Consider the following 12,124-nt stretch of genomic DNA (forward strand, 5'->3'; position numbering starts at 1 on the left):
CCTGCTATAAAACTATAAACCTCAAGCTCTTTATTTCCTCAAATTCTTATATTAATATTGGTGTTTTGCATTATATACCCTTTAACATGAAAATCCTTAGCTGGAACCTGCAAGGCCTAGGAAATAAATTAACTAGAGATCACCTGAAAAACTGCATTTTTAACTATAGTCCAGACATTATATTTCTTTCTGAGACAAAATCTACCGTTAAGAAAGCCACTTACCTGCTGAAACAAATGAGATATCCCAACATTTGGTGCAATGAGGATAAAACTAGAGCTGGAGGTTTAGCTTTACTCTGGAAAGATGGAACATACATTCCACTAATTACATGGTCAATTTAATAATCAAAAATATGGAGACTAACTCTGAATGGTTCCTCACTTGTTTATATAGCTCTTGTTATGACACTGAAAGACAGGTTCAATGGAGATTCATTCATGAAATGGCTGAAAACATGAATATCCCATGGTTCATCATAGCAGATTTCAACTCCACCCTGTACAGATATGAAAGGCAAAGCTTTTCTATAAACCCAACTCAGTCACACCCAATCATCACCAACACTGTCAATGATTTGGGGCTAATAGACATCCCTTACACAGGCAGTCCTTTCACCTGGTCCAACCACAAAGATCAACTCAATCAAGTTAGAACCAGACTTGACAGAGCCCTATGTCTTCAAACCTGGATGAATATATTTCCCAATGCCATCCTTCACAACCTTATCCCTTGTGGCTCAAACCATGCTCCTATTCTGTTAAACACAAACCCTCAAGCCGAAAGTCTCAACAAACCCTTTAGATTTTATGCTCATTGGTTCTCAAATACTACTTGTAAAGAGGAGATTAGGAGACAGTGGAGATGCAACAAAAGAGGCACAGAAGCATTCATTTTCACTAACAAACTTAGGAATACAAAGGTGGGGCTAAAAGTGTGGAGAGTTAAAGAGTATGGAGACATTGATCTGAAAATTAAAGACACACAAGCTCAGATTCAACAGACTATCAATCAACATATCATAGACATTGAAGCCCAACAAAGATGTCAACAACAGCTAAAGGAGCTTTATGAATCAAAGAACAAAATGGTCTTCCAACAATCAAGAGAGGATGAAATAAAATACCTGGACAGAAATTCCAGAATCTTCCATGCCAAAGCAAATTATAGGAGAAGGTGTAATCAGATACACTCCCTAAAGAATGCTGAGGGAGAATGGAAGCACACAAGAGAAGATATCTCAAGAATTCTTTTAAACCATTTCCAAGAAATCACTACTACAACTAACCCTGATGAAGATGAAGAGATTATGAACCTTATATCCCCCTGCATTTCAGCTGAAGATAACTGAAAGCTAACTGTCATCCCAAATTCCCAGGAAATAAAACACTGTGTTTTCCAGATAAAGTCATGGTCAGCTCCTGGGCCAGATGGATTCCAAGCAGGCTTTTATAAACAAAATTGGGAAATTGTTGGTCAAGACATAATCAACATGGTGCAGGAATTCTTCAGAAATGGTAAACTCCTCAAAGAACTCAACCACACTTTCCAAACCCTCATACCAAAAAACAATTGCATCCAAACCCCAGCTGACTTTAGGCCAATAAGCTTATGTAACATATCTTACAAAATTATTTCAAAAATCATGACCAACATATTAAAACCAGTTCTTCAAAAAATCATCTCTTATTGGCAAGCAGCTTATGTACCTGGCAGAAACATAATGGACAACACCATCATTGCTCATGAAATTGTTAATCACATGAAGAACACAAAATCTTATCATGGTGCAGTTGCTGTTAAACTTGATATGTCAAAAGCTTTTGACAGGATGGAATGGAAATTTGTCATTAAAGTGTTGGAGAAATTGGGCTTCAGTGAAAGATGGTGTCAGCTTGTAAATCAGTGCATCTCTACTGCCACAATATCCATTCTCCTCAATGGTTCACCAATTGATACTATGACTCCAACAAGAGGCCTAAGACAAGGTGACAGTCTTTTTCCATATCTCTTCATTATCTGCATGGAAGGCTTTAGTAGAATGATACAACATGAAGCAGAGAGAAAGAACCTTAGCCCAGTTTTCCCTGCCAGAGGAAGTCTTCCAGTTCTCACTTATTCTTTGTAGATGACTGCATTTTATTCTCCACTGCAAAAAGAAGCTCAATTGAAAGCCTCAATAATGTCATTCACAAGTTCTGCACAGTTTCAGGGCAAATGGTTAATCTAAATAAATCCAGCTTACACTTCAGTAAGAGACTCAATGATAACCTGAAAAATGATGTCTTTCAAGTAATGGGAATGAATTTAATGCCTCTTGAAGAAAAGTACTTGGGGATAAATTTATTCATTGGCAGAGAAAAAACAAAATGCTTCAGCAACATCCAAGGCAAGATGCAGAAAAGGCTCCAACAATGGCAAGCTGGTCTAGTCAATCAGGCAGGGAGAAGCACACAAATCCTATCAGTCACAAACTCCATGGCACAATTTCAGATGGGTTACTTCATCCTTCCTCAAGCAACAATAAACCAGCTAGAAACCACACAAAGAAAGTACTGGTGGAATAAGAACAATGGTAAAGGTCTGTACTTTATTTTTTGGAGTGTTATTTCCATTCCAAAAAGATGGGGAGGTCTTGGATTTAAGAACCTAAAGGTTTACAATGAAGCAGCCATCATCAAATTGGCACGGAGGCTTATCCAGGAAAAAGACAAAGAATGGGCCCTCATTTTGGAAGCTAGATACTTCAAACATGACAACATCCTTCAAGATGATATTTCTGATAAGGGAATTGAATTTTGGAAGAGCATATGCAAAGGTCTAGAATGGGTCAAGAAATTTCATATTTGGCTGATTGGAGATGGCAAAAAAGTTTATGATTTCAGAGACAACTGGATTCATGGTTATACAGCTCAGCAAGTTCAACAAAATTTCAATGATGGAGAAGATATTCCTCTGCATATGAAAGTTGCAGATTTCTTTGACAGTCAGACAAAAAGCTGGAATGTTAATCTTCTTCAAAACTATTTTACGTAAGAGCAGATGGAGAAAATTTTAAATATCAAGCCATCTACTCAACATGAAGATACAATACAATGGTCTTTGACCAACAGTGGTAATTTCACAGTCAACTCAGCCTATAAAGCAATTCTCGGTGAGTACAATCAGGACCTGAGAAGCAAGGAAGAAGAAGCTAAATTCTGGCTTGGTTTATGGCATCTCAAAATTCCTCACAAATGCCAATTGTTCTTATGGAAACTAGCTCAAAATATTCAGCCATCTAATCAAAGACTGGCTAGACATTCTCAAGTTCAAGATAGGAGCTGTAAAAGATGTATGAATGGAGAGGAAACTACTACTCATATGCTACTTCAGTGCACCTTTGCTAGAAGTGTGTGGAATGCCATATCTCAAGAAGTTGCTCAAGAGCTTGAAAATGTTCAAGATATTCAGCAGTGGATTAAATCCTGGAGTGACACAAATTCAAGGATAAATTTCAGAAAACAGTCAGCCATTAATCTTATTGTCATTACTCTATGGTTCATATGGAAGGCAAGATGTGAACTGGTTTTTGACAACAAAAGAAGCTCCACCAACAGTCTTACCAACAGATTTAGAGATTATTGCAGGGAGAATAAAATTCAAACTAACAATAAACTAAACCAAGTGCAGGTGCTATGCAACAACCACAACAGAACCGCTAGAAGCAGAACTAACATAACCAGTTGGATCCCTCCTCAAAGAGGATGGTTAAAAATCAACACTGATGCTTCTGTTCTTCCTGATAGTAACATTTCTGGAATTGCTCTAATTATCAGAGATTTTGCAGGTCAATTCGTGGAATCCTGGACAATGGTAGAAAGAGTGAGAGATATTACCCAAGCTGAAGCTGTTGCAGCCTTAAAAGCTCTCCAATGGATATATCAGCTTCAACTGAAGAATGTTATAGTAGAAGGTGATAACAAAACAGTTATGGACAACATAAATGGTCTCTGCAATCTCTCTCCTTGGGAAGATGGTAATATCATTAGAGAATGCCAGCATCTAGTTCTTTGTCTAGGAAGTGTTGTTGTTTGTTTTAAGAATAGAAAAGGTAATCAAGTGGCAGATCTGTTAGCCAAGTTCGCTAGGACAATCTTTGTAGTAGGAAATGGTGTGTTAATCTTCATGTTTGTGTCACCTCTAAGATGGTGTCTGAGAAAATTTCATGTATTGTGTAACTTTGCCTTTGGGCTCTTCTCAATGATTATCTTTGGGTTTTTTCTTTCAAAAAAAAAAAGACATCTAGAAGGGCTTGTCGTCGGGTAACGATTAGGGCTGCACATGGGTCGGTTTGGGTCGATTTTGGCCTCACCCACCACCCAACCCACTGATGGCGGGTAATAGAAGTTGTCACTCGCAACCGACCCAACATCACAATGGGTCGGTTTTCACACGACCCACATTACGGCGGGTTTGGTCGGGTGGGTGGTGGGTTATCCACCATAAAATAAAATGACATTACAGATTTAGAAAGTGTTTACATAATAAAAATCCAGAGAAGTAAGAAGTTGATAAAAGTTGCAAACTCCAAAGTGATAGAGCTAACAATAACAAGGAACACAGTTCAATTGTTCAAATCTCAAAAGATAAAAGAGTGCATTACTATTGAGTATTGCCTACTATACTAAAGCCTAATATCATATAAAGCGACCAGCAGAAAGATGTGGATGTTTTACCTCCGAATGCGCTGAAAGCATGAAATAAAACGAAGTATGTAAATTAGTTACAATAAAAAAGATGAAACAAACAAACAATGAACTCAGAAAGATCAAGCTACTGACAATGACCCTTGGCGTCATTACCTTGTCTAAGCCAATAGGAATCAATAATCTATGACGATGAAAGAAGCAGCAAGGTCACTAAATAGCTCTGCAAGCGAAATGAACAATTAGAATGAATGAAAGGGTAGATGAATTTCTTGAAACAAGTAAAATAACTCTGCAAGCGAAATGAACATTTTAGTTTATCCATCCACAACAACAGCAAGTACTATCATACGGGATAAAAACCTTTACACATTCAAAGACACATAAATCTCCACAATCTGGAAGTTTAACTTTTAGTACAAGATGAAATTTTGCCAGAAATGCAAAATTCAGCAACGTTTCTATCATAAAACACACAAGCCAAACTCTATGTATTTCTTAATCAAATTCAGCAAGTCATTGGTTGCTTAGTTACCACATCTTTCAACAAGGGCATCCATAAACAACAGTTGAGAAACAATTCCAAATAAAAAATGTACAAGTACTACACCAATTTCGAAATGGATATCTGATATTTAGCTAAACAAGGGTTTATACATCTACAACAACAACATGTATTATCATGCAGGATTAAAACCTTTACAAATTCAACCACACATAAACCTCCACATCCATGGCAATTTATACATCATATGATATTTAGAATAATAAGATTCACATAACAAGGCAGTTTATACATCATTAAGTATGGATTATTCACATAACAGGGCAGTTACTCTATTCACATAGCATGCATTATGTTTAGTAAACTACCATGTACTTTCATGCAATAAACATGCTGCAGTAAAACTCACAGTGTCATGAAAAACAATAGAGCCAAGGAAAATTTAGACATACCAGACTCAGCAATATCAATCTCCTCCTCCTCGACTCCAAGGGTAGATGAATCCATGTCTATTGGTGTACGTAACTAATTTTGTAACAAAATTAAGGCCTCAAGTGTCTTAGGCTTTAAGGAACTTCGAAAAGGATCCAAAATTCTTTTTCCGATACTAAATGTTGATTCTGAAGCAACGGAAGAAACGAGAATAACAAATATATCTTTAGCCATAAGTGGCAAAATGTCAAACCTCGCAGCATTTACCTTCCACCATTGTAATATATCAAAAGTAGCATTTTCATTGGTGGGGTTGTATATCAGTTCAGCCAAGTACCTTTCTACCTCAGATTTCCCATTGTCCTCCACATTACTCAATTGATGCTTTCGCTTATTCCTTCCCGCCATATACTTGGCCTTGCTAGAAATAGTATTTCCAAAACTCGAAGAACTTTGAGTAGAAGTAGAATTAATCTCACCCACAGATTCCTATGAAGATACTGCACATCTAACATTTTCTGCTTTATAAGATGCAAACAACTCCACAAAATTTTTCAGAACTTCTTCAACCCATTTTTCTACAAGTTTTTTCTTCATTGCTGGGTCATAATGCATAATTAAATCTTCAATAGTCACAAATAATCCATGTTCTTTCTCTCGTGGATCAAGAAGTACAACCATAAACATCAACGAATTCATCTTTCGGTATGTTCCCTAATATTTGTTGTACTTGAGCAACATTACAGCACCCATGTGGCTTAAGAAAGGGTCCTCGTGTGTATTTTTCCGTTCTTCTAATTCTTGACGAACAGTACCAAGTTCTAATAAGAAAGAATGAGAAGTAATATAAGTAGAAGCTGAAAATGCAACAGTTGCTTCATAAAATACCTGTAGAAACTTAATCAGAACTCTCGCGTTGCACCAATCATATCGTTCAGGAGCATGCACTTTTGGCCTGTTTTTTTTCTTGGCTTTCCTGACAGCAGCAGAATCTTCTTCTTCAGTAGTATCAAGTTCTTCTTCATTGTATGATTCCAGATCATAATCAGCATCAAGATCAACAGTGTCATCACCATCACCCATAATATTATCTGGTACTGGAATATAAAAGCAAAACTCTTCACAAAATGCCTTATCCAACTCACGTAGCCTTTCAAATGCCTTTTCATATCTTTCAGAAGCAACAAGCATTAAGTAAGTAGAATTCCACCGCGTTCTCACATCTAATATCAGACCCTTTTTACAATCTATTCTTTCCGACTCAGCAGCCTCCGTAAACCTTTTATATCTTGCGGGAGATTTCCTGATCCTAAGAAGTAATGTATGATACTTCTTCATACCGTCCTTCACAACAAGTGCAAGTACGTGAGCCGCACATCTAACATGTAAATGTTTATCTCCGAGTAATGCAGAACCCCAACTCTGAACTCTCTTTCTCAAATAATCAACAACAACTTTATTTGCAGACGCATTATCAAGCGTCACAGTGAAAACATTTTCAAGTCCCCAGTCTAGCAAACATTTCGCCAAAGCCTCTCCAATTTTTGTACCTTCATGGCTATCAATCAAGCAAAAACAGATAATTCTTTTATGTAGTTTCCAGTGATGATCAATGAAATGTGCAGTCACTTCCATATAATTGTAATTCTGCGATGACGTCCAAGTGTCAGTAGTAAGGCACACTCTTACCTTGTTTGCTTTGAAATAACTTTATAGATTAGCCTTCTCTGTCAAAAACATCTTGCACACATCACGGTATATTGTCATACGACTTGGAAGCTTAAATCGAGGCTCAAGATACTTACAAAAAGGTATAAAATCTTCACCTTCAACAATTCTAAAAGCCATTTCATCGGTAACGATAAATCTAATCAGCGCTCTCCTGAACGCATCTTGAGAAAAAGACACCCCAACCAATTGTGGTTCCTCTCCAAGCTTGCAAGGTTGGAAGTCAAGTGTTTGTTGTCCGTCAGCTCTAGCCTCATTCATTTCATTCTTATACTTCTGACACTTATCCAAATGATGTTGGAGATTAGAAGTCCCATGTTTCTTACCATCCAATTTTTTCTTGCCAATCTTGTAATTAGCCTTTTTGCAATATTTACATTTCGCTCTCTCACCATTTTCATAAATCATAGTGATCCTATACCTTTGATCTCTTCACACCAGCATTAGGATTATTAGCTAATGCTTCATCTGCGGCACAAGCATGTGAAGGTTCAGAAGCTCGTGTAGATGAGCCAGCGGTACTCCCTGTCCCTGCTGATGGTCCATGCACTTGTCCAGAACGCGGTGGACGTGGAGGGGGAGGTCCCATTTTTGATGTCACTCCATGCATAATTGGAGGATTAGAAGCAGAATCATCTTCTGAGATTTCAACCATGGTAACCTGCACAAAAGAAACAAGTTACATCGGTAAAACACATTACAAAATGATATATTTTCAAGCAGAATCATCTTCATTCATAAATAATAAAGTCAGAACTAGTGAAGCTATCGATATTACGTGATCAACACAACTTCGAAAGTTAAGAATGCAATCAAACACCATAGTAAGACTTCTCCCTGATATTATCATTTATACAAACAAGTTGTATTCGTCTCATCTAACTATCTCAATGAATCAGTAAAATAAGCAAAACCAATTTGGGTTTCTCAATAACCATCTCAAAGAATCCTTAGAATCTACTGATTAAACTCTTCATTATTGAGTTCTAACATCATACCAATTCATTTCAAACTGAAATTAAAAAACAACACCCTAAACAGATAAACCCTAAATTGAAAATTACAAGAAATCACATCATCAAAAAATTACAAGTTTACAGCGGTTCCTAATCTTACCTTTCGTTATTGGTTTGCTTCTGGTGATGCCGGTGATTCACAAAGCGAATCTGAGACTGAGCGAAGAAAAAAGAATGGACTCTGTCTGAGAATGAGAGAAGAGGCCGCGGAAGAGAAGAGTTTCGTGAAAAATGCGATTAGGCTAGGTCTTTTATCCATCAATTCCACGGCTGTGATAATTCATTCTAGGTTAGAATTAGATATCTAAGGGTCGGGAATCCTATGTTAGTTTTGGGCAGATGGGTGGGTCGGTTCGGGTGACGGAAGTTTCTACCCGCAACCGACCCAAGATAGGTGGGTTCTGGCGTACCTCACCCATAGTCGACCCATGCCTAGATGGGTAGAATCGGATGCGGATATTTTTGGTCGGGTACGGGTTGGGTCGGGAATGTGCAGCCCTAGTAACGATGATTAGCACTAACACGAACACGTGACACAAAAATTGTTGAAAAAACTAAGACACGCTAGTTGAGGATGGTCTGCATGTAAAGGATGAGTTTGTGACTCTCCCTGCCGACTGAGATATTTCAAATGAGTAATGATAGGACTGTATACGAGTAGGTGTTGATACTTTGTGAAGTAGATACTTCCACATCATTTGTGGGGTAATTTTCGTACTTATTGTGCAACAACTGTGGTCGATTCTTCCACATCATTTGTGGGGAAATAATACCTATTGTGCAACTGTGCAGTGTGCAACTGAATCATCCCTAGGACCATTTTTAAAGCACATTTTTGTTCTTTTCATAAAAGTTAGCGGGACAGGTAGACAACCGTATTTGTGCTGTTCTTCAACCATCTAATTGATCATATGTGTAGGGCTGAACATGGTGTCGGTTAATCGTTGGAAACCGACCGAACCAGACCAATAAGAAAGAAACCGAACCAAACCATTTAGATTTGGATTGATTTGGTAAAAAAAGCTGAAAAACCGACATTACTGGTTTGGTTTTGGTTTGACCTGAAAACCGAACCAAAAACCATTGGGGAACCGATTAATTTTTAAACTTAGTTTTTACCGTCGATTTAAAAGTATTAGATTCTACCCATTGATTTAGAGGATAAATAGAAACCTTAAATCTAATATTTCATTATGATACTCTCCCTCTTTCTCTTTCTCTCAGCCGCCTCCCTTCTCCACCCCCAACTACAGCTGCTGCTACTCGACTTTTTTCTTCCCGTCTTCCTTCTTTTTTATTTGTCAATAACTAAATTAAGATATATTATATATCTTCTTTTGATCTCTAGAATTAGAGTAAGCTTTAACTATTCTTGATTTTTCTTTTTTTGTCTGTATATTTGTGTAAACCAATACTATCGGCAACTACGATTTTTTTATCTGTAAATTTGTGTATTTTTTTTCGGTTTGGCATAATTATTGGTTAACCAAAAACCACTGGGACAAACCGAAACCAACTAGAACCATTTGGAAACCGAACCAATGGTTAATGGATTGGTTTGGTTTAGATTTTTAGAAACCAATAATATTGGTTTCGGTTTTGGTTTGGCTAGAAACCGAACCAAAACCGACCATGAACAACCCTACATGTGTGGGTACTTTCCACGGTTCAAGAAATAATTTCACGGCAACTACATCTGAAAAATACTAGTTTCACGGCACCGACATCATCGAGCCTATCCAAAATCATATCATCTCACCGAAAACTTGTCCAGAGTCTTGTCTAGATATTAGTCTGCATCTTGCTACCCAAGTACTTTTGTACTAACAACAAAAACAAGTACCAAGTTTTTAGACAGTGCATCTTGCATGGAAAAAGCTACTGTGGGAAGCTGCAACTACCAAAATATCTCTTCTGCCCAATTGGAGTGGCGTGTGGTTGCTAGTAGGCCTGGTGGTTATGAAGTGGGTGTCAACAAGCAAATGTATTTATTTAGCACTACCAAATCTGTTGAAACATCAGTCTCCATTGATTTTTCGTAACCAACTTGTTCCTACTTGAACTTTAATAAATTCTTCGTCCTTTTTATATTTAAAGCCCCAATTAAGTTAGAGTTTCATATCGTCCATCCATTCATATTCTCCACCTGCATTTCTTGGCCTGAACCAACAAATTTTGGTCACATATATTTCGGATGATGCAACCAAATTTCAGACATAAATGACTAGAAGTTGAGAAATAATCAAATGAACCTAATCATAGCGTCATATCTAGTTGGCAGCTCCACCTGTAATAAATTTCCGGCTCTGAGCAACTCATCTACTTCATTTTATATGAAACCTTATATAGGGGATTCACATTCCAATAGAAAGGTTGTTATAATAAGACAAAATAGGATCACCAGTTAGTAATTTCAAAAATCTCTTATCTAAATTTTTTTCATGATGGCTAAACAACCGTCATTTAGGCTTCTTCTTTTTTTTTTTTTATGTAACCCTCATTTAGTTAGTGTTAATCTTTTAATTAGTTAATAACTAGATATATGGTTTCTTTTATTCTTCTTCAAAAAACTAAATTAGGTTAGAGCATCTCTAATAGTGGGTCAATAAAATCTTATGTGCAGGTCATTGTTAGACCTTCATTTATGGAGAGTTTTCATATTTTGGTCCAAATAATACCTTTGTTTTAAAACTCGTCTCCAGTAGTTAAGGTTATATCCTGCATTTTAGATTTAGATAAAAATAATATTATCTATTTTTAGTATAGTTTTATATCAAATATGGATATATTTAAATAAAATTAATGACGTGGAGGTGCATCCAAAGGTGTAGTTAAAACTTTCTTTAACACCTCCGTATTTAGTATTTCATCCCTCCTAATATTTAGGACCTAACTATTAATGGAGATGAATTTTCGTTAAATGGGGGTCTAAAAATCCTATGTGTCAATGAAAAATAAGATTTTCACCCTCTATTGGAGATGCTCTTAAGAGTTATTTTGGTGGGAATAAAAAGTAAAGAGAAAGAAAAAATTATAGTTGGAGATTTCTTTGAAAACTCTAGGTTTTGATTCACTCAACCAAAATAAGGAATCAATTGCTGAAAATAATCAGATATGTAGGATCAGAATCTCGCAGCAATAATGCCTCAGCGAAATTATTAACAACACAACACGACAGTGTCGCAGAACAACTTCAGAAACGACATAATAAACGACATCAGTCAAATCATGAGAAAAGTGTGACGGTCCTGCGAAAATAAGGAAGTTTACGAGATTGATATTTATAAGATTGTGATAATGTCGCAACTCATATCCGAAAATAAAGGACAGATTAGTTGTCATCCACTATGTAATTCTCTATAAATAGCCGTTCAGTTGTATAGGAAAGGGAGAGATCTTTTTAGAGAGAGGAATAAAAAACAAATAGGAGAGAGAAAATCAAGAGTGGTTGTTGTTCTTAATCCCTTTATCTTTTCTTGTAAGATTGTTCAAAGATTCATCAATAAAATTAAGATTGTTAATCCAAAAATGAGTTGAATGTTAATGAAATCTTGTGAGGGGTGTAGTGTAGGATTTCCTGCAACTATATAATGGCGCTAGAAACAGGGACGAAGATTGAAGATCACCCTAGAAAAGGTTGAAGATTAATATTCTGATTTGTGGGAAATTAGAATAACTGGTGAAGAATTTTACGGAATCTCTTACAATTCATTAGTATTGAAGAAATGGCTAGAAGGAGGAATATATCCGAACAA

This window comes from Papaver somniferum, chromosome 7 (assembly GCF_003573695.1).
Source record: "Papaver somniferum cultivar HN1 chromosome 7, ASM357369v1, whole genome shotgun sequence".
NCBI lineage: Eukaryota > Viridiplantae > Streptophyta > Magnoliopsida > Ranunculales > Papaveraceae > Papaver > Papaver somniferum.